We start from the raw sequence: 20,336 nt of genomic DNA, 5'->3' as shown, positions 1-20,336 counted from the left end.
GCCCAAATTCTACTTTCTCTTTTGTTCTTACTCCTTGGCTGACTGAGAACATTGTATCCAGCCCGTCTCCCTGTTTTCCCCACTAGATTTGAGATGGCTTGTCAAAGAAAAACACCAGTGAAGAGAATAATTAATGATCCTTTTATGCCTGCCAGCTCTGAAGAGGTACTTACCTGTGGGCTTCTAAGTGTTCCATAATTACTTGACAGTACCGACTGCTTGTTCACCTTGCCAAGTTTCCACATTTCCTTCACGTTACTATCAATGGTATAAATATGTGCTAGGTCTCCACTGCACTATAGTTCAATCTATTCAGGTAATTCCTCTCCGTTAAAATGATCACATTACATGTACAGTGAGCTTCAGAAATATGTAATTATGGTGGCATGCCAAATACCTTCTCTGAGAGGTTGGAGATAACTGTAGACATTTGGTGAGATGTTTTTCTTTCTTCTACTTCAACACACAAAGGAATTTAGGAAACTTCTCCCTTGAACTGACTTCAGCTTTTCTTTCAAATAAACTCAGAACTCTTTCATCTCAGTTTGCTAAGGGCTGGGTCACTGAGGAGGAAATAAGTTAGTCTGTGTTCTAGGAAATGTGGCTACTACTTTCTGAAAGATGAATAATACAAAAATACATAAGAAAATAAACGGGGGTTCAGTGGGGCCAAGTATGAATTGGTAGAAGATGTGTACGTCAAAGCTTCTTGATCTCTCAGCAGTTCTCAATATGCCCTCTGCTTTGCTGTAGCCCCAACTTTGAGCACAGGTTAACATCAATAGAACCAGAGGTAAAGTGGTAGGAATGAGGAGGCAGATGGAAAGAATAGCATTTCTACTGTCAAGTGAATTATTATTTATCTGGATGAATTAAAAGACCATTCAAAGAAAATCACTACAAAATTTTGTTTCACTTTACTTGAAAAAAAAGATATATTTCTTCCATGAAACTGATAATTTTTCTCAATTTTCGTATCTAAAGACAAATGTTGCTAAGTATCTTTTTTTCTTGAGATAGTATTTTTGTGAGTTTTTACCAGAAGTTTTGTTTGAGAAATTCAGAAGCTCTTCTGTATCCCTATTCACTGTCCAATATGAGACAATCAAATGCCTCACCTTATAAAATCACAGAATGTGATGGGGGAATAAGACATTAAATGGTTTGTCTTGAGGTAAATCACCCTGGGAACATGTTTTCCAATTTCGAAAACCCTTTGGAAGAATTATGGCCCAGAGTATCACCATATATTTAAGGTTGTCATGGATCATCGTGCAACTATGTACTATGCAGCTTTAAGAAGCTTCCACACTTAGACCACAAGGTGATATCTACGTTGTGGCCTCAAATCCATATTTATTATTTTATAAACCTGAAAGAAATGTTTTTTATTCTAGGAGAATTGATATTAAGAAAAAACTTATTCAGAATGCCAATACAAAAATAGAAACCCAACTGTTCTATTGGAAGGGTAGGTGGGGAATCCTTTAGGCCCACCCCTTCTTAGGCCCCTGGAAGGGTTTTTATGTCTCTGCAAGAAATAGGGCAAAAGTGGAGTTTTAAGGCAAAAGGTCTGTATATGAAAAAGACCTATTTTACAAGATTAGTTGAAGCCAGGGAAGGTGGTGCAATAGAAAAGGCACTAACATGGACTTTAATAAACCACTTCAAACTTGGCCATGGATGACAGACTAGGTCTTGGGTTCAGTCACAACTGTTCTAGAAGTTGGACTAGATACAAGAGAGGTGTATGAGCCTCTTTTGAGCCACAGCGTCTCTGGAATCTAAAAAAAGGTTATAGATCATCTCCCTCTACCTTGCCAAAGCCACATAGTCCCATAATTAAACTTTTCTTGCTCAAGGATGGGCACTCTGTAAGCATGAGGTCATTCCAGACCTCAATGTTATTTTACATTTTTTAACGTCTTAAGTCATTTTAAAGTCTAACAAGGAAAGTTACCTCTACATTATGTTTGCTTCTTGAATGGGTCAGTTGTTTCCCTCTGCTTTTAGATGCAGAAAAAGCAGAACATTCTGCTTATAGATGCAGAATACAATTACATCCCCCAGCCCTAAATAGCATTATTACAAGGTTTGCTACCTAAAAAAAAAAAAAAAAAAAAAAAGGACTGGTTGTTATGAGTAAAGCTCAATGCAGTACTTCCCCTCCCCCCAGCCCCCCGAAACATGCTCTACAAAGTTGAGTCCTTCTGAAATGACACTAGATCACAATATGCATAAAGACAGTTTGGTCCATCAGAAGACACTACCTGCAGGTCTTCAGTTGGGTCTGTTTTTCCCCCTAGAATCCCTGGCAGAGCTCTTGTTCACCCATAGCACATGGGAATTACAGAAAGCAATAGCAGTTGAGGAAATTGATGGATAATGCAAAGAAAGTAAAACTACACAAAATCTCCACAAAAATCTATTCCTTTGCCCATTTATGTTTAAGAAGTGAAGAATACTTTGTCTATTATTTTTAAATATGTTATCTACAAATTTCAAAATACCTAGAAAATGTCAAGAATATACTCAAAAAAACTGATTATTTCTTGGGAGCGAGGATGCAGCCGGTGGGCAGAAGTCCTTTGCCATGAACATAATTTCTGTAGGAGGGTCCTCATCACCTACACACTGGTTTGGTAGAGTGTGAAGGCTGAGAAAGTTAATGCTTATATCAAATGTAATACCTAGACTTTGCCCTACTTGGGAGGAGGGATCTTTTGTTATTTTAGGGCCTGGCCACTTTTCAAAGTAAAATAAGTACTCAATATAAGTTTGTTGAATAAATGAATGAATCAGTCAACCAATCAAAGTACCTTAGACATGGTTCCTAAAGTATAGCTACTGGCCACCTCCATCCAAAGTTCTTTCTTGCTTCATGACAACCAGATAGACCAGAATTCATATTTTGTCACTATTATGTATAAGCTGCAGGATTTGGAGCAAATTCCTCAATTTTCTGAGTTTCAATTTTCCTCCATTAAAAAAGAAGAATGGTCTTTCTTTTGCACAGTTGCTGTTGAAATTAAATACAACATCCACAGAGCATTTATTCTAACTCAGGGCCAACAGAATGGCATGTATCTCTATGTTAATACCTTTTTTTTTAAGTTTATTTATTTTGAGAGAGAGCGAGAGCGAGAGTGTAAGCCTGAGCAGGGGAGGTACAGAAAAGGAGGTACAAGCAGGCTCCATGCTCTCCACACAGAGCTCAACATGAGGCTTGAACTCATGAACCCATAAGAACATGACCTGAGCTGAAATCAAGAATTGGATACTTAACCAACTGAGTCCCCCAGGCTTAATTATTTCAAGGCCTACTTTTTGTCCCCCTCTCTTAATTTAAGTGACATTCTAGGAATTTAACAACAAAATTCTGTAAACCATTATTATTCAGCTCCGGCTGGGTGATAAACTGTCACAGACTTGGACTGTACTCCCTTTGAGCACTTGCGAAAGTGGATGACAATAATTTAAAAGATAACACAGCTTTGCTGATTAATCATTTAGTGCCCTACACTGAATCACATGTTTCTTTGGCTTCCCTAAGGTGCTTGTATATTTCCTAATGCCCTTCGTGTGACACTTAATAATAAAATGCCATGTTTGCCCTTCAATAGGAAATTTCATTCAATCATAGCATTTTGAGAGAGACAAAAATAATAAACTGGAGTTGGAGAATAAATGCCATCCTCGTATATATAAAGATCTAATTTCTTATAATTCTTTATTCTTTTGAACATAACACAAACCATAAGTGAATTTTAGTTCCTATAAAAGCATTTCTTTGTTACTTTTAAAAATCAAAACCATACTTTCTAGAATGATAGCCACTTTCTGTCTTTCCATGTTACCCGTTTTTTCTGTTTCTTAAAATTTTTAACAAATTACTGAGAAAAATGGCAATGTTTGATCTAATCATAACCATGTTGGTCGAAATACTAAATGTCTTCTCACATTGTTTTTAAAACCTAATAGTCTAAAGTCTAGACAGACATTTCAGTGATTAAGTAAACCATTCAGTCAATTCAGCTTAAATAAATGAGGTATGACTAACCCATTCTGATATCTCCCCTAACTCATCTTACTGCCTTGTCCAAACATGGTAGGCACTACTAAATATTTATTGATTTGAGTTGTTGTTCTTTGAAATGAAATGTACTTGGGCTGAAACCAGAGCAAGTGATTTTGATAATGCATGTGAAATGCCTAATAGCTCCTATTAGGTTCTTTTCCAATTTATGTGTACCTTTCTCTGATTAGTGAGTTTCATTTGTTCCTGTTACATTATTGAGCTTGGATTTAGATGCAGATTGGCAAATTGCTTTCCCAATATCTATTATCTATTTTGTGTTAATAACTACTCATTAGGCTTTAAGTCATTTCCCCCTTCATCTCTGTTCTAAGCACCCCTTCTTTGTGAACCAGTATTACAGATTATTTATAAATGACTTTAGAAAAAGAAAAAAGAAATGCCATGGATGCCAATGAGAGAATTCTTCATACCAGCAGGTGTGATTCATTAATAAATGAGTTCACTATGAAAGGGAAATCATTAATGTTTTCACTCCTATGAGACAATAACTCCGTAAGAATTAGATTTGATCAAATAATGATTAGATGAACTGTAGGAGGATTCAGACTAACTGTGAAATTATTACTACTGGGAATCTGATTTATTACTTTTTAATATGAGAGCATGATATCTAGGAGATCAATAAGTTTAAGAAAAGGATAAGATTAAGATATCACCCAGTGTGTTCTTCTGTTGGCTTTTATATACAACCATTATACAATTATGAAGTTTATCAAAATAGCTACATGTTGGACTATCGCTTTTGATCCTTTATATTTGGAATTCCAGTTAGCCACTACCAAATCACCAAGAGGCATACATTTCTATTATGTAATCGGCATTTAGTCATTGTAACCAAAACAAAATGTGGAATGTGTTTTTCTGTGTGACGTAAATATGGAATTGCTGTCCAAAAACGGAAGTTAGAGTCAGCTTTACAAAATGTAATTCCAAAGGTGGGAAAATGTATAGTTGATGTATATAAAACTCAGGTTAATTTTCTTACCCTCTCTTTCTGAAGAATTACAAAGACAACTACAAGAATCTTCCTAGAATTCTCTGGTAACTTTGTGATCACATATAAGCAATCAATGTTTCACTGAGACACAGAATTCTGTAATGCTTCTATAATACTGCACTTAGATCTTGACAACCGGGACACTGCCCAGGGCCCCACATTTAATGGCCCTTTAGTACCTAGGGCCAGTCAGGACAGCAAGTGCCACCTAATTGGGGTGCCCCAAGCCTGGACAAGGACCCACATGGTCTTCAAGTCTTGATTTCTAGGTTGTTCTATGGGGCTCTCTGACCCACTACCTCCATACGTGTCTTGATCGGATGCCCTGAGGAACTCAGATTCATGTGTATGGGGCTTATGCTTGTGGTAGGCCCAGATTCCAGGGGACAACATGGCAAGCAGATCAGTCTGGTTCTCTGGCATTATATTTCTTCCACAGGATCACATGAAGACAGCCCTCGAAACAGTGCTGACATAGTGATCTGAGGGAATTTCAATCATGTCAGACTTAATGCAAGATGTAAGTCATGGATATAGGCTCATGTGTGACTGTGGCCATCCATATTTGGACTTCAACATTGCCTCTGGCTTCCACTCCTGGTTATATAATGAGGTTCCAGGCATCCCTGGGTGCTCCTGGCTGCTGACACCCAGGGAAGCCCCCCCCCCCGCCTTTATAGCCTCTACACCAAGCTTCAGGCTCTCCGGTGAATGGATGTACCTATCTTGTCCCAGGACTTTTGAGGCCATTCCACATTGCCAACAGGCCTTGCCAACCTATGTCTTCTCTGACCTCTGATCCAATGGTTGCTCTGTTTCTCTACAGACAGCCCTAAGCAGTGCTAGAGAAGGGATGGACATTGCTTGCACCAATGAGAGTGTTGTGCTCACTGCTCACTGTCCCTACCCCAGGGTCCCTACAGGTGGTGGTGTACGAACAGCAATTGGTGTTCTAAGAATGCAGCGACTGCAGCCTGAAGAGTGATTGGAAGATGTGTCTTTCTATGTTTACACTATAAAATTCCGGCAAGTAAATATTACATGACCAGAAAAACAAATTGTTCTTCACATTTCCTGCACGCAAGGGATAAGACTGCTTTTGTGATTCTCATCAATGAAACCCAGCAGCAACTCTTGTTGACAGCCCCTAGAAGCCAGGATTCACAGTTGGTACAATGGATGATGTGGTAGCGTGAGTAATGATATAGTCAACATTAACTAAATGGTATCAGAGAACTGCAAAAACAAGAAAATCCACATTGCTTCAAGTACAAATACAAAAGAACTATGGGGCTGTAAGAAATGACAGCATGGCCACCTTTTCTTCTTGGTGGGAGATGTGGAATTCGCCATGAGAGAGTATATTTGACAATAGAGTATAAAGAAGTAGTGCCTGGGCACATCATAGGCACTAAATGGATAATAAATATATATGAACTTCTTTTCTATCCATTATTTTATACCTTCATCAATAAATCCCTATGCCTCATGAATCCCTATATTTACATTTAATAATGCATTTTTAAAATGAAATAGTCAATAGGCAGGGGCCTAGCAAAAAAATATTTGCCCAAGTCCTCACATGCCCTAGCAGTGGCCCTGAGGTCTTAAATTTGGGAAAAATTTTTATCTATATCCTTATGCAAGGCGAAAAACTGTTAGCCAGTGTTTGTCAAGTCTCATCAATATCAAGTTCACTGAGAGAAAACTTATCATAATCTCATAAATCAAACAGTTATATTTTGGGTCAATGTCTTAGGAAGCTTGGGCTGCTTTGACAAAATACCTTCGACTGGGTGGCTTAAACAACAGATGTTTATTTCTCACAGTTCCAGGGGCTGGAAAGTCTGAGGTCAGGGTGCCAGCACAGGGGGTTCTGGTAAGAACTCTTCTGCTTTGCAGGTGGCTCTCTTCTTCCTGTATCTTCACAGTGTCAGGGGGGAGGAAGAGATAGGGACAGGGAGAGAGGGAGAGAGTCCTAGAGCAATCTCTTTGGTCTCTTCTTATAAGAACACTAATCCCATGATGAGGGTCTCACTTTTTTTTTTTAAATTTCATTTAAACCCAAGTTAGTTAACATGTGCAATAATTGTTTCAGGAATAGAATTTCATGATTCATTACCAGTGCTCATCCCAATAAGTGCCCTCCTTAATGCCCATCACCCATTTAGTCCATTCTCTCACTCAATACCTCTCCAGCAACCCCTAGCTTGTTCTTTGTATTTAAGAGTCTCCTAAGGTCTGCCTCCCTGTTTTTGTCTTATTATTCCTTCCCTTGCCTTATGTTCATCTGTTTTTTTATCTTAAACTCCACACGAGTGAAATCATATGATATTTATCATTCTCTAACTTAATTTGCTTAGCATAATACACTCTAGTTCCATCCATGTTGTTGCAAATGGCAAGATTTCATTCTTTTTCATCACTGAGTAATATTCCATTGTATAAATACATAACAGGTCTTTTTTATCCATTTGTCGGTGGATGTACATTTGGGCTATTTCCATGATTTTGCTATTGTCCATATTGCTGCTATAAACATTAGGGTGTATGTGCCCCTTTGAATCATCATTTTTGTAGTCTTTGGATAAATACCTAGTAATGCAATTGCTGGGTCATGGGGTAGTTCTATATTTTTTTGAGGAGCCTCCATACTGTTTTCCAGAGTGCACCAGTTTACATTCCCACCAGCAGTGCAAAAGTGTTCCTCTTTCTCCTCATCCTTGCCAACATCTGTTGTCGTCTGAGTTAATTTTAATCATTCTGACAGGTGTTAGGTTGTATCTCATGGTGGTTTTGATTTTTATTTCCCTGATGATGAGTGATGTTGAACATCTTTTCATGATCTGCTAACCATCTGGGTGTCTTTGAAAAGGTGACTGTTCATGTCTTTTGCCCATGTCTTCACTGGATTGTTTTACTGGGTGTTGATTTTGGTAAGTTCTTTATAAATTTTGAATACTAGCCCTTTATCTGATGTGCCATTTGCAAATATCTTCTCCCATTCCATTGGTTGCCTTTTAGTTTTGCTGTTTCTTTTGCTGTGCAGAAGCTTTTAATCTTAATGAGGTCACAATGAGGTTCATTTTTGCTTTTATTTCCCTTGCCTCCAGAACCATGTTTTGTAAGAAGATGCTGAGGCCAAGGTCAAAGTCAAAGAGGTTGTTGTTTTCTCTTCTGCAAATTTGATGGCTTCCTGCCTTATGATTAGGTCTTTCATCCATTTTGACTTTATTTTTGTGTATGGAGTAAGAAAGTGGTCCAGGTTCATTCTTCTACATGTTGCTGTCCAGTTCTCCCAGCACCATTTGCTAGAGAGACAGTCTTTTTTCCATTAGTATTCTTTCCTGCTTTGCCAAAGATTAGATGGACATACATTTGTGGGTCCATTTCTGGGTTCTCTATTCTGTTCCATTGATCTATGTGCCTGTTTGGTGAAGGCTTCACTCTTAGGACCTCATCTAAACTTAATTAGTCCCCAAAAGCTCCATCTCTCATTACCATCAAGTCAGGAGTGAGGGCTTCAATATATAAATGTGGGAAGGGGGCAGAATTTAGTCCATAGCAGTCAGTTCTCAGTTATAAGAACTTTGTTCAAACATTAAATCACAGTCTATCTTTGCATTATGTCTTTATGTTTGGGAAGAAAAACTTTCCTCTACCCTTTTTAAAAATTTATTTTTAATGTTTGTTTTTATTTGAGAGAGAGAGAGAGAGAGAGAGAGAGAGAGAGAGAGAGAGAGAAGGGAGGGCAGAAAGAGAAAGAAACACAGAATCTGAAGCAGGCTCCAGGCTCTGAGCTGTCAGCACAGAGCCCCAATGCAGGGCTCAAACTCACCTACCGCAAGATCCTGACCTGAGCTAAAGTTGGATGCTTAACCGACTGAGCCATCCAGGGGCTCCTCCTCTACCCTGTTAAGGTAGGGATTGCAAATTAAACTCACAGATGATGTACACAACTTTTATGAATAGTTTTGTGCGCAGAAGTTCACAGAAAACAACTGGAAGTCAAGGAAGCAGTTAGACTCCTTAGACTCAGGGACACATATATCCTCTTAACAAAGGAAAGAGAGTTTGGACTTCAAGGGATGAGAAACTGTGGGGGAAATGACTAGGAAATAATGGGGAACTAAGCAAATATAAGTGCTGCTTTGGTAAGGTCTGTTAACACAGACTCAGCTGGGCGGTCAGCTCCCTGACTTCAATGCTTAGGGTCATCATCTCCCTGGTATGGGGAGGGGGTGGTGGCGGTGGGGGGTAGAGGGGGAGAGAACCTTCCTCAAAGGGAATTTTATGTCCTGCTTTTAAGCAGATAAGAACAGTGCGGAGACCTCTTCCTGCATCTGTTGATTCTCATTTGCCTTCAGCTCAAAATAATCCTCATGCCAAAGTGTCATATTTTGTAAAAGGCGAAAGACTTATATGATGTGAAGAGAAACCAGAGTCAAAATGTCATATTTTGGGGTGGCATATTCTGATCCTCTACACCTATAACAGTGGCCCTCAGCCCTGTGTGTCCCACAACCACCTGAGGTGTTTTAGGAAAGTTAAATGACTAGGTTCATGCCTTAGTGATTTGGTTTCACTTGGTCTGAGTGGAACCCAGACATGGGTCAGTTTAGAAAGTTCTATTGGTTGATCCTAATGTGCAGGAAAGCTCTAGCAGTTTCCCATAATAAGATCACAGTAGATGCATGATAAGATCACATGAGGAACTTAAATATATATACATATATATGTGTGTATGTATGTGTATATATGCACACACATACACACACACACACACCTGTGTCAATGCTGAGGACCTACCCCAAACTGATTAAAACAGAATTTCAAGAGATGAGGCCCCAAAATTGGTCATAAATTCTCAGCCATCTCTCATCAGCAGTGAGTGCTGAGAACTACCATTCTGGAGAAATTTCAGCAGGTGCATTTAATCTCTACATGGTGAAAATGCACAATCTCTTTTGTTCAAATTGATGGATTCTTTCAAAACCGTACATGGAGTGCCTGGGTGGCTCAGTTGGTTAAGTGTTCAACTTTGGCTAAGGTCATGAACATGCAGCCTGTGAGTTGGAGCCCCACGTCACCACGGCTCTGTGCTGACAGCTCAGAGCCTGGGGCCTACTTCAGATGCTGTTTCTCCTCTCTCTCTGCCCTTTCCTCCCTCCCCCTCAAAGAAACATAAAAACTTTTACAGACACAAACCTAATCAGAAGTCTTCTGAAATGCCAACATTTGTTTCATTTGACCTATGGAGTGCTACAGTCCTTTTAACATTCAACCACAAGTTTCACTGGATTTTAATTGGGTTGGTTCACTATTTGAGAGGACTTGTCCACATCCCCTGAAAAGCAGTGTCTTTCTTACTTCATATATTCTTATGGATCCTAGATGGACCCTACAAGAGTCAGGGATGCCATCGAATTGTACTGCCAGGAGATTTAGGATTACTCCAGACAAGTTTCTGCAGCCCCTTCTCTGCCTGTACAAAGTGGGACCAGAACTGCCCATAAGCTGAAGAAATGAGGGCTGGCAGGCTTAGAAGGAACACAACCAAATCTCAGGCATGTGTTTATCCAATCGATAAATGCCAGGGCTCTTGAATAACTGTTGTTTAAACTCATTTCTCAGGGCAGAACAAAAGGAACCTAATGAAAGCAATGCCATTAGACGATCATTAGAGTCAGTGAGGAGAAAGCAGGCTTTAAGATCATCACTCTTGGGGAGACAACATCCAGACCATCTTTGGGTTTACAATAATATAAGTAGGCAGTGCGGTGCTTAGGCAGGGCCGTTTGTCTGTCTGCAGAAAGATTACATAGAGGAGGACAATCAATAGCTTCATGGCAGAAAATCTCCCTGGCTTGTGCAACCCTTTCACTGACTCTTTTGTTGCTGATTCGGGTTTTGGTAATAGGAATCTCATCCAGCGCCTTTCAGCGTTCGCATTTTAGGAGCAGTTAAGCCAAGCAGAAAGGCCACAGATCAAGCCTATTGTCTGCTGGCAAAGGCTCCATTGAACCCTAATGAGCAGAGGAATCTAGCAAACAAAGAATCCTTAGTGTTTTGCTCAAATGAATCCTCTACCAGAGGCCAAGGGAGTCATTTTGATGATCTGAAAAGGCAGTGATTAGAAGGTGCATCTATTATGAACCAGAAAGAAAAAGAAAGTTAGAAGGAACAGAAGGGAATAAGAAAAAAAAAAAAGACAAGAGAGAGGATGAAACTTTTCCACCTGTGCCATTTACTCAAGAGTCTATTGGTTAAAAAAAAATGGAAAGTCAGCCTAGGATCCCTATGTGAAGAGGCCTGTGGTGTCCTTGGTCTGCAGGAAGGCAGAGATGTGCTGTTCTTTTCCCAGAAAGACTAGCATCTGTTTTTCAACTACTCTTCACAGCATTCTTGACAAGTGAGGGAAGGGGACAGGCATTCCACTTTGTTGTATAAATGGTTATCTTTTGATGCATACAACTTCTAGGAATCAAATGATCTCTTTTCTAAAATCTTAGGCATTCTTACTTTCATTGTGGTGGTCTGAATGTGTAATCTCTATTTTGGCCTCACCCTTATTTCTTCCTCTAACCTCAGTGACCATGATGGGGGCCTCTGGATGATTCGTGTGCTTTCACTTTGCGAGTCAGGCTGCAGCCTATGACCTGGGTGTTGCATATATTAAAAAATTATGAAAAGGCATTTAGTGAAATTAAGAAAAGCCAAGGTAAGCATAAGTCACCTTCACCTGGAGAAAGAGGCTGACCATCGCCAGGAAGTGTATGTTCATCATGCCACAAATAAAAAGCAAACAGACAAGCAAAATAAACAACCCCGGAAATCATCTATACCATTTATGAGCGTTTACCATATGCCAGGGAAGAGATAAGCTCATTCAATATCCACAGATATCCTGAAGGATAAAGCTGTTTTTATTTTACAAGTGACGAAACGGAGGCTAGGACGGCCACGTGCTTGCTCAGCGTCCCAGCGCTACCAAGCAGAATGGGGACTAGGACTGGGCAGGCGGGCTGACAACGCCATCCTCCGAAGAGCCTTCCCTACCTTCCCTCCAATGTTTTATGGTAGATTACCCTCTTCTGTTCCTCTTACAGAGATTGTCTCCCAAAGCTGTCCCTTCTGTGACTCTGACTGGTAAAAGGTCTGCCTTATTGCTTCTCGAAGCAGGCTTCATCTAGGAAGGAAGAAAAAAATGATGCAGGTGGACTGTCTGGCTGCTTCCCACCTGATTCATTTAAAATAACTTTCTATGAAGACCTCTGGGAAGAAAAGGGCAGTGAGGTAGAATGACACGGTTATTAGAGCTACTGGGTTCGCGGGTCGCCCCGGAGAGTTCCATGAGAGCCATGGCAAAAGTCACTTCTGCTTCAAGATTTGACCCCGCTGGTCCAGCCCGGAAGAAGGGGTATACGCAGAAGTGTGAGTCTCCAGTAGTTTCTCGAAGAAAATCATACGTCAAACAACGATCTGCTCAGACAGAAGCAAGGAGTCGCACATTGCTGCCCCTGTGGCATGGTAGGCTCTCTCGTTCCCCTCTGATTTTAGTCAGAACTAGGGTTGTCAGACATAGCAAAGAGAAATACATGGTGCATGGTTGGATCTGAATTTCAGATTTAAAAAATGAGTAATTTTCTGCATAAATTTAAATTTCAGATAACTAAGTTTTAGTAGAAATGCTTTTAATGGAAGTGTGGCCTGTGCAGTATTCAGGGCATTCTTATACTAAAAAATTATTTTTATTAAGAAATTACATGTCATTGGGGCACCTGGGAGGCTCATTTGGTTGAGTGTCCGACATTGGCTCTGGTCATGATCTTGCAGTTCCTGAGTTCAAGCCACACTTTGGGGCTCGCTGCTGTCAGCGCAGAGTCCGCTTCAGATCCTGGGTCCTCTTCTTTTTGCACTCTCTCATAAATATTTAAAGAAAAAGGGGTGTCTGGGTGGCTTAGTTGGTTAGGCGTCTGACCTCAGCTCAGGTTATGACCTCTCTGGACATGGGTTCAAGTCCTGCGTCAGGCTCTGGGCTGATGGCTGGGAGCCTGCTTTGGATTCTGTCTCCCCATCTCTGTTCCTCACCCAACTGTGTGCACTCTCTCAAAAATAAACATTAAAAAAATATATATATATGTGTATATAATTTTTCTGCAATATAAACTTACCTGGATGTGCTATATTTTATCTGACAACTATAGGGACTCCCTATGAGGAGTCTCCACAGGATCACAGAACTGTCAGAGTGATAGGGAGGAAGATAGGGGACGAAACACCTCAAGCACGGCCCTGGTTACACCGGGGCTGCAAAAATAACTCTTCCAGGGTAGAAAATGACCCGCTCAGTCCCTGAAACCTCGCTGGCATTGTGGTTCTGACCTTTGCAGGGAGATGGCTGCCATGACAGTTCCGCTAAGGGCCGTACAGGGCCCCAAACTTCCCCGCCTGCTTCGCAGAAGACACTTCAATGATTGGAGGCAACCTCAGTAGGAGACCTCCCTACCTATGTCCCAAAACCCATACAAGCGTAAGAGAGGAACCACCCTGACCACCTCTCACCTTCCCACACCCCAGGCACACTTGCCCTGCCTGGCCCGTCTGCTCTCCCACGCTGGGAGTGCGCCGCTGCTTTAATACAGCGGGGCTGTGTGACACGCGGCTCTTCGGTCTGTGATTCTCTGATGAAAACAAGACCCTCCCAGGGGCAGAACCTAAAATACGCTACTTGGGTATATAGACCTTATTTGCCTTTAAATTAAAACAAATAAGATACAGGGTAATGTAGGTGCACACACACACACATTACAATCTATTCAGAATACTATGTGAGAAAACTAAAAAGCCTATCAATTTGTTTTGCATTTTCTTTGTAATTATATTGTGATTTCATTGTCATTTCATGGTATCAATTTTCCTAGCATATTCTTCAGATACACAGTCACTCATTTGTTCATTCCCTCAACACTCATTTATTGAGTACTAATGACATGCAAGGCGTTTAACTGGTACAATATGAGCCAAGGAGCATCTTCAAGAAATCTACTGCTCAACAGGAAATATAAAGTACAAAACCAAAATCATAATATAGGCCATATTAAAAAAAATACTTCTATTAAAATAGTGTAAAGTGCCTAAGAATTCAGGAAGGAACGCATCAGTTTTTCTTTGAAGTTAGAGGCAGAGGGTTATGGGCAAAACGGACTTCTTACCTGGCCAAGTTGAAAAAAGAAAAGTTGCAGTCATTTTAGCACTTACTTCTGCTGCCTGATACTTCACATAAATGGCAAACTGGCACGTTCATATTTCTAATATAAAATTATTTTTAAAAATATGGAATGGTCAGTGCCATTTGATGGTCCGACATTGTTTTGTCTGGGTGGTTTTATTTTTCATGGCATGAGTACTTAGCCTTAAGCACACATTAGTAAGGGTCATTGTGTTTCACCATTTGCCACAGTCGACAAATACTGTTTTCATATTGGAGCATTCACTCTATACCACTCTCTCAGTGCCTCACCTAGGAAGGCTTACTGATTTTCCCAGGACCTGTCTTTCGTCTGTTGTTCTTTTATCAATAGAATATAAAATATATATGACTCCTATCTTCCTCCCAGGAATAATGATGAATGTGGTGTCTGAGAGACGCCTTTAAGGACTCTGGGGATTCTAAAAATACCGAGGGTGCCTGGGTGGCTAAGTCACTTTAGCCTCTGACTCTTCATATTGGCTCAAGTCATGATCTCAGGACTGTGAGTTCGAGCCCTGTATGCACTGGGCTCTGCATTGAGTGAGCCTGCTTAAGAATCTCTCTATCCCTCTCCCTCCGCTCCCCCCCCCCATGCAAGCAAGCTCGCTCTCTCTCTCTCTCTCTCTCTCTCTCTCAAAATAAACAAACAAAATTATAAAATACTAAGAGCTATTACATATAGTTCAGCCCAGCTGCCACACATTCTTCAGATTGGTGGTGTTACGAGGGGCTGTTAGCCAGACATTTTGACTGAAATTAAAGTGCCTTTTCGTGACATGCAAAACTGCTGCCGTTTGCAGTTCAGCGATGGGTCTTGAAGCGTTGGCTCCTCTTGCTTACTGGGTTTGCAGTGGGCAAACCAGGACTGCAGAGAGAGATCGCTGCTGCTCTCATTACCATGGGTGTGGATGTGGACTCCAGCCGAAGAATTTGGTTCACTGACTTCTGCACCAGAATCCATTTTTTTCTGTGCTCTTCAATTATTGCTACTTCTTTTTGTTTATACAGCTCCAAGAGACTCCAAAATACACGTCATTAATTTAACATCCTTCCCGGATAGAAAAGATTATTCCATGAATATCAGAAGAGATAATCTTCAAAAATCTTTGTATTTATCCTTCATTTTAGCTGGTCTCAACAATGTTTTAACACAAAACGAATCCCTGGACACTAACAGTAGAGCTCACAGGCAGACTTTCACAGAAGAGAGTTCAGAGAGGTTAGTAGCTATTTACTTCAAAATATCATTTGCCTACAAAGGTCAAGCCATCTGAGGGATCAATGGACTTTTACCTGGAAACCTCTAGGGGACAATTTCAGTTACACTGTTTGCCTGCCTATGACATTTTTATTATCCATCAGGAAAGAGTCAAAGTCACATGTGACTATAAACTCAACTTCAACTTTTTTTTTTTTTTTGCTTTGGTGTCATTACAGTTAAATTTCAAGTATTGTCATGAAGCAATTGTATCTGCCTGCCAATTAACTGATAAAACCCCTTGGAATTTCACTGTAACACATGAGATGTGTTGGAAGGAAAACCTTGTTTGGAAGGCAAGTTTCACACGGTTGCTCAGTGACAGTTGGGATTATCTTGTGCTCCAGCCCAATTCCAACCCAGAAATCCTTGTCGTGTTTAATTGACAGTTTAGTGTTGTAATTATGTATTAAGTATATTTACTACAGCCGAGCATTAAGGTAAGCAAATACTTGCTTTTTCCCTCGTAAGAGTTAGGAAAGGACATGCTAGATATTCCCTTATCTACTGTCTGCTGTCTGCCTATCTTTTGGGAATGGCATCTCAAGTTTTACGTATGGGATCAGTGTCACAACAGTGTGGATCGCCGCTTGGGACCCACCAAAGCAGGAAACTCCAGGTCTGTTTTCTGCTTAAGAGAGCCCAATCTTGATCCTAAGGACATGGGTTTAGGATTACTTAATATATTTAACTGCTCCTCTCCTGGCCTTCCATCTTCTGTATAATCCTATCCAACTCTTATCTCCTAAGGGTGCCACTCTTACTTACAGGGGGATAGAGTGTCTGCCTGCCTGGAGACACATGCCTGAGAATTGTGGATTCTTCCTTGTAAAAGTCTGCATTCTTCCCCCCGCCCTGCCTGCCCCCAACAGTTATACTGTTAGAGAAAAAGAGAAGAGGGAAAGGGATGACACGTGAGCTTTCTCCCATTGTCTTCCTCTCATCTTTCTATTTTTAAAACCCCTTGGAAAAGAGAAAGTGCCTTCTTTGCATGGCTGAATGTGGCTATGCAGAGGTCAGCCTTGAGTAGGAAGTTAAAGTTTTTGTAAAGTAGGTGAAAGTCCCTGCAGAGCACCAGTTTTTAATATTGACCTTTTTCTCTAACAAGATTAAAAAAAAAAAAGGTTCTTTATATTTGTGAGTGAATAGGATCGGGTTCCTATTCGTGGATTCTCATCAGCCTTTCAGCTGTCAGGACAGGGGTCCCTTCTCATCCCTCTTGGTTACTATATAGACATAGAAAATGAGATAAGGATGCTTCAGAACTATGTAAAGTTAAAAATCATTATGGTGCAATTATCATCATCACCAAAGAAAAAAACCACAACTTTAAGATGATGAGATTTTTAGTGGCCTGAAAACACCATCTAGGGGCAAGTCCAAACTTTTAAAGAAGATAAATGTGGACATTGAGAGATTTGCAAAGAACACTCTAAATGCTGGGCTCTCTCCCTTCGCTGTCTGCATCCCCACAAACACGTTCACACCAGTCACGGATGCTCACCACAACCCTAGGATTTGCTCTGTTGAAGCTCATCAAAATGCAAACACTACTGAGAGGGGTATTGTGTCAACCATCATCTATCAATTCAAATTAGTTCACAAGATCTAGAAGAACTGTGAGTGAATGAAGCAGAGGGACACTAGACTGACCTAATTAAGTAGGTGCTTAGGAGAAAGGGTGACGGGGAACTTGTAAACTCAGAAGACACTGGACAGTGACTCAAATGCTCCTCTGGGGGCACCCGGAGCCACAGGTAAAATGAGTCCAGAGTGGGTGATGAAGGGGAACAGAGGCAGGGTTGGTGGGGCGTGCCATGGGAAGGGGCAGGGACTGAGTGAGTTATAAGAGGCACTGTCCTAATCTTGTACTCATAGGAAGCCCTGGAGGTGAGTGTCTGAGCATCTCAGGATAAGAATCAGCAGACCAAGGGCAAAATATAGGGCCATTTCCCTCACAATCTACTAGACTACCTCAATGAGTCGGCTAAGATATAAATCTTAATTTCTGTAAAAATGCACTGTTAAGAGAAGATTACTATATATTATCTGGTGATCTGTTAGATCTGGGAATTAATCAGTGGGAAACAATCACCTCTGAATGTCTTTGCTGCTGACTAAATAAATGTAAGATAAAATTAGTACAAATGGGTAACAAGAAATGATTTCCATATTTCACTGACAAGTAATGTTAGGAATCATTATCCTAATGGCTTACGAACTTCCTGTATTATCAAATGACATTCTAGAGTAATATTATGATCAGGAGAAGAATTTTTCATCCTTGCATGACATAAGCAAAGAGGTTCTGTAGTGTTTTAAGTATGTGCATGTGTGTGTGTGTATGTGTGTGTATACATATATGTATACATATATATATATATGAAGAATTTCACCCCTTAAAGAATCACTGTTTTCTTTGTTAGAACACAGAGATATTTAAGCTTACCAATGTACACACTCAGAAGACCCTGAAAAGCCATAGTCATTGCTATGAATTCTTTTTTCTTCCCAGTTTCTCAAAGGCGAGAAATTTGCCTTTATGACTTAAAGAAGTGTCTGTAACTGAAACTCTGAATGATGACAGGAAAGGAGCCGAGAAAGAGGAAGAGTGAAATGGTCTGTTCCCCCCACAGGATGACCTTCCTGTTAACCACTGGGCATAATTCCAGTGTTGTGAATGGTAAGGTTATCAAATGGTTTAGGGTATGTCTGGCCAATGGTCTGTCACCAAGGCAGAAGGTGGAGCCAAGGAAGGCAGGATTAAATGTATGCTCTGCCATCCAGCAACAGGATAACTGCTGTGTGTCTCTGAGAGGGACCTGGAGCTTGTACGTGGGGCTTCTGGCTCCTCGAAAGTCTAGGGGGAGAGAATGGGGCCAGAGCTCTCAGTGGCCCTGGGAGGAAGCTCTGGATGGCAGTGGACCAGAACGAGTGCACTAAGGAGAACCTGGCTAGACAAGATGGGTGGTCTCTGATGAGAGCAACAGCAGCCCAAATGATTTTCTGGGAGGATGTGCTCGTCTACAACCTGGTGATGATGTGGAGTCCCACACCTCCCATAGTCTAGCATGTAACCACAATTTGAGGACTATGACATCTGGATCCCAGGTCCCAGTGAAATAAAAGAGCTGGAGGAAATGAATGCATAAGGATGTGATCCCCAAGCTAATAATAGAACCTAAAATGGTTTATGAGAAAGCACACAATAAATCTCTGAATCTTAAATAGAAACATAAAAGTCCAGTAAAGAAACAGAAAAAGTTATTAATGTAAAGGAACAGAATTATTCAGTTGATAACCTCAATACATAAATACAGACTTAATAGTACCCATCAAATAGAAACTATATATTCTTATACATCAAGGAAATATTTCCCAAAAAAGATCACATTGTGGTCTACAAAGGACACTTTAGCCAATGTTCCAGAACTGAGATTTATTTTTTCCTGGGATGTCTTATCTGATTTTAAAAAAAAGTTTGGAAATTGATCATTTTTAAATGATTTGATGCATAGTAACTCCTGAAAATTAGTAAACAGTCCTGCAATTTACATTTAGAATACAGAAGACTCTAGAAATAAGATTAAAATAAATTTTTACAAATGAGAAAAGGGCTTCACATAAGCATGTTTAAATGGCCCTTTCTCTAGACCCTACCCGAGAAAGCAGTAAATCAGTGGGTGGTACCTTCTGGAGGCCTGAAAGGCTCCAAACACAAAGATGTCTTCCACGGGAAACAGCCTTTGGCCCAATTATCCTAGGGAACAGAACGAGAAGAGCATAAGGCATTCCAGTCTGCAGAACTATCTGTGATGGCATCAGAAACTTACATGTTTGTTTCATTATTTTTTATATGCTCTTGAGTTAGTGTTGTGTGTATGTATACACACACATGTGCACACTTTATATGACACTGCCATGCCTTAACAGTACTATTTTGGGTCAAGATATTTGAAGCCAGACTACAAGGCATTGAAAGGAGAGAACAATTCTAACTGTTTGAGATCTACTTGTGCAAAAAGGCGAGAGAAATCTTCTTGCTAAAAAAGTCAAGGCGCTTGATGCCATGGCTACACCTTCCCCCTGAAAGTTCATTCTCTGGTCCCAAATCTTGGAGGTTTCATAATGTACCTAGAAGCCTGTGCATGTCTAAAGCTGAACAAGAACCTTCACGGAAAGTTCTGTTGCTCAGTTCTTCACGTCTTCCCTCACTTTGAGATTCTGACGTGGCTACTGGCTCTTCTCATGATTTCACTAGTTCCAGACATCATTTCAAACATTGTTTTTATGGACCTTTGTTTGCTCTGAAAAAAGTACCAAAGCCTATGGCCCTTGTAGAGAATATTCTCCCCGGTCTCTGCCCAATTTTCAAATGCAGTCACTCGCCGGCAATCACAGCTTTCCTGGGAAAGCGCTGTCCTCCCTGTATGTGGCACCTGAGTAGCCAAGATTGCAAGCCGGCAGGAGCCAGAGCAGCTGGACACCAGAAGGAGCTTCCCTCTACAATATGTTAAGAACAAGTCTGGATTAATAGACAAAACTCTTTCAAAAGTGAATCTTTTCCATGTTCTTATGGAGCTCCGTGTTAAAGAATAAGGTACATTCCCCTGAGAAATGCAGGATAATGAAAAAGCTTCCTGGCATTATACAGATAGTTGCCAAATGTTCACCTCACTGTAACCTAGAGAATTATGGCCTTAGACGCACTGCCGTTGACATCTCAGGT

At 40.6% G+C, this 20,336-nt stretch overlaps 1 long non-coding RNA gene across 1 annotated transcript in view; it reads right to left on the bottom strand.

The window, feature by feature from the left end:
- Positions 1-6,924: 6,924 nt before the first annotated feature.
- The window catches only part of LOC115278203, a 138,136-nt gene continuing 124,724 nt past the window's right edge, over positions 6,925-20,336 (bottom strand). Inside the window, exons 3-4 of the long non-coding RNA XR_003902756.1 lie at positions 19,298-19,367; positions 6,925-7,019 (exon numbers count right to left, since the gene is read on the bottom strand). This is a non-coding gene — a long non-coding RNA (uncharacterized LOC115278203). The remainder of the gene's footprint in view (positions 7,020-19,297; positions 19,368-20,336) is intronic.

This window comes from Suricata suricatta, chromosome 14 (genome assembly GCF_006229205.1).
Source record: "Suricata suricatta isolate VVHF042 chromosome 14, meerkat_22Aug2017_6uvM2_HiC, whole genome shotgun sequence".
Classification (NCBI taxonomy): Eukaryota; Metazoa; Chordata; class Mammalia; order Carnivora; family Herpestidae; genus Suricata; species Suricata suricatta.
Note: the sequence above shows the minus strand (reverse complement) of the source record. Positions and strands in the feature narration are given on the sequence as shown.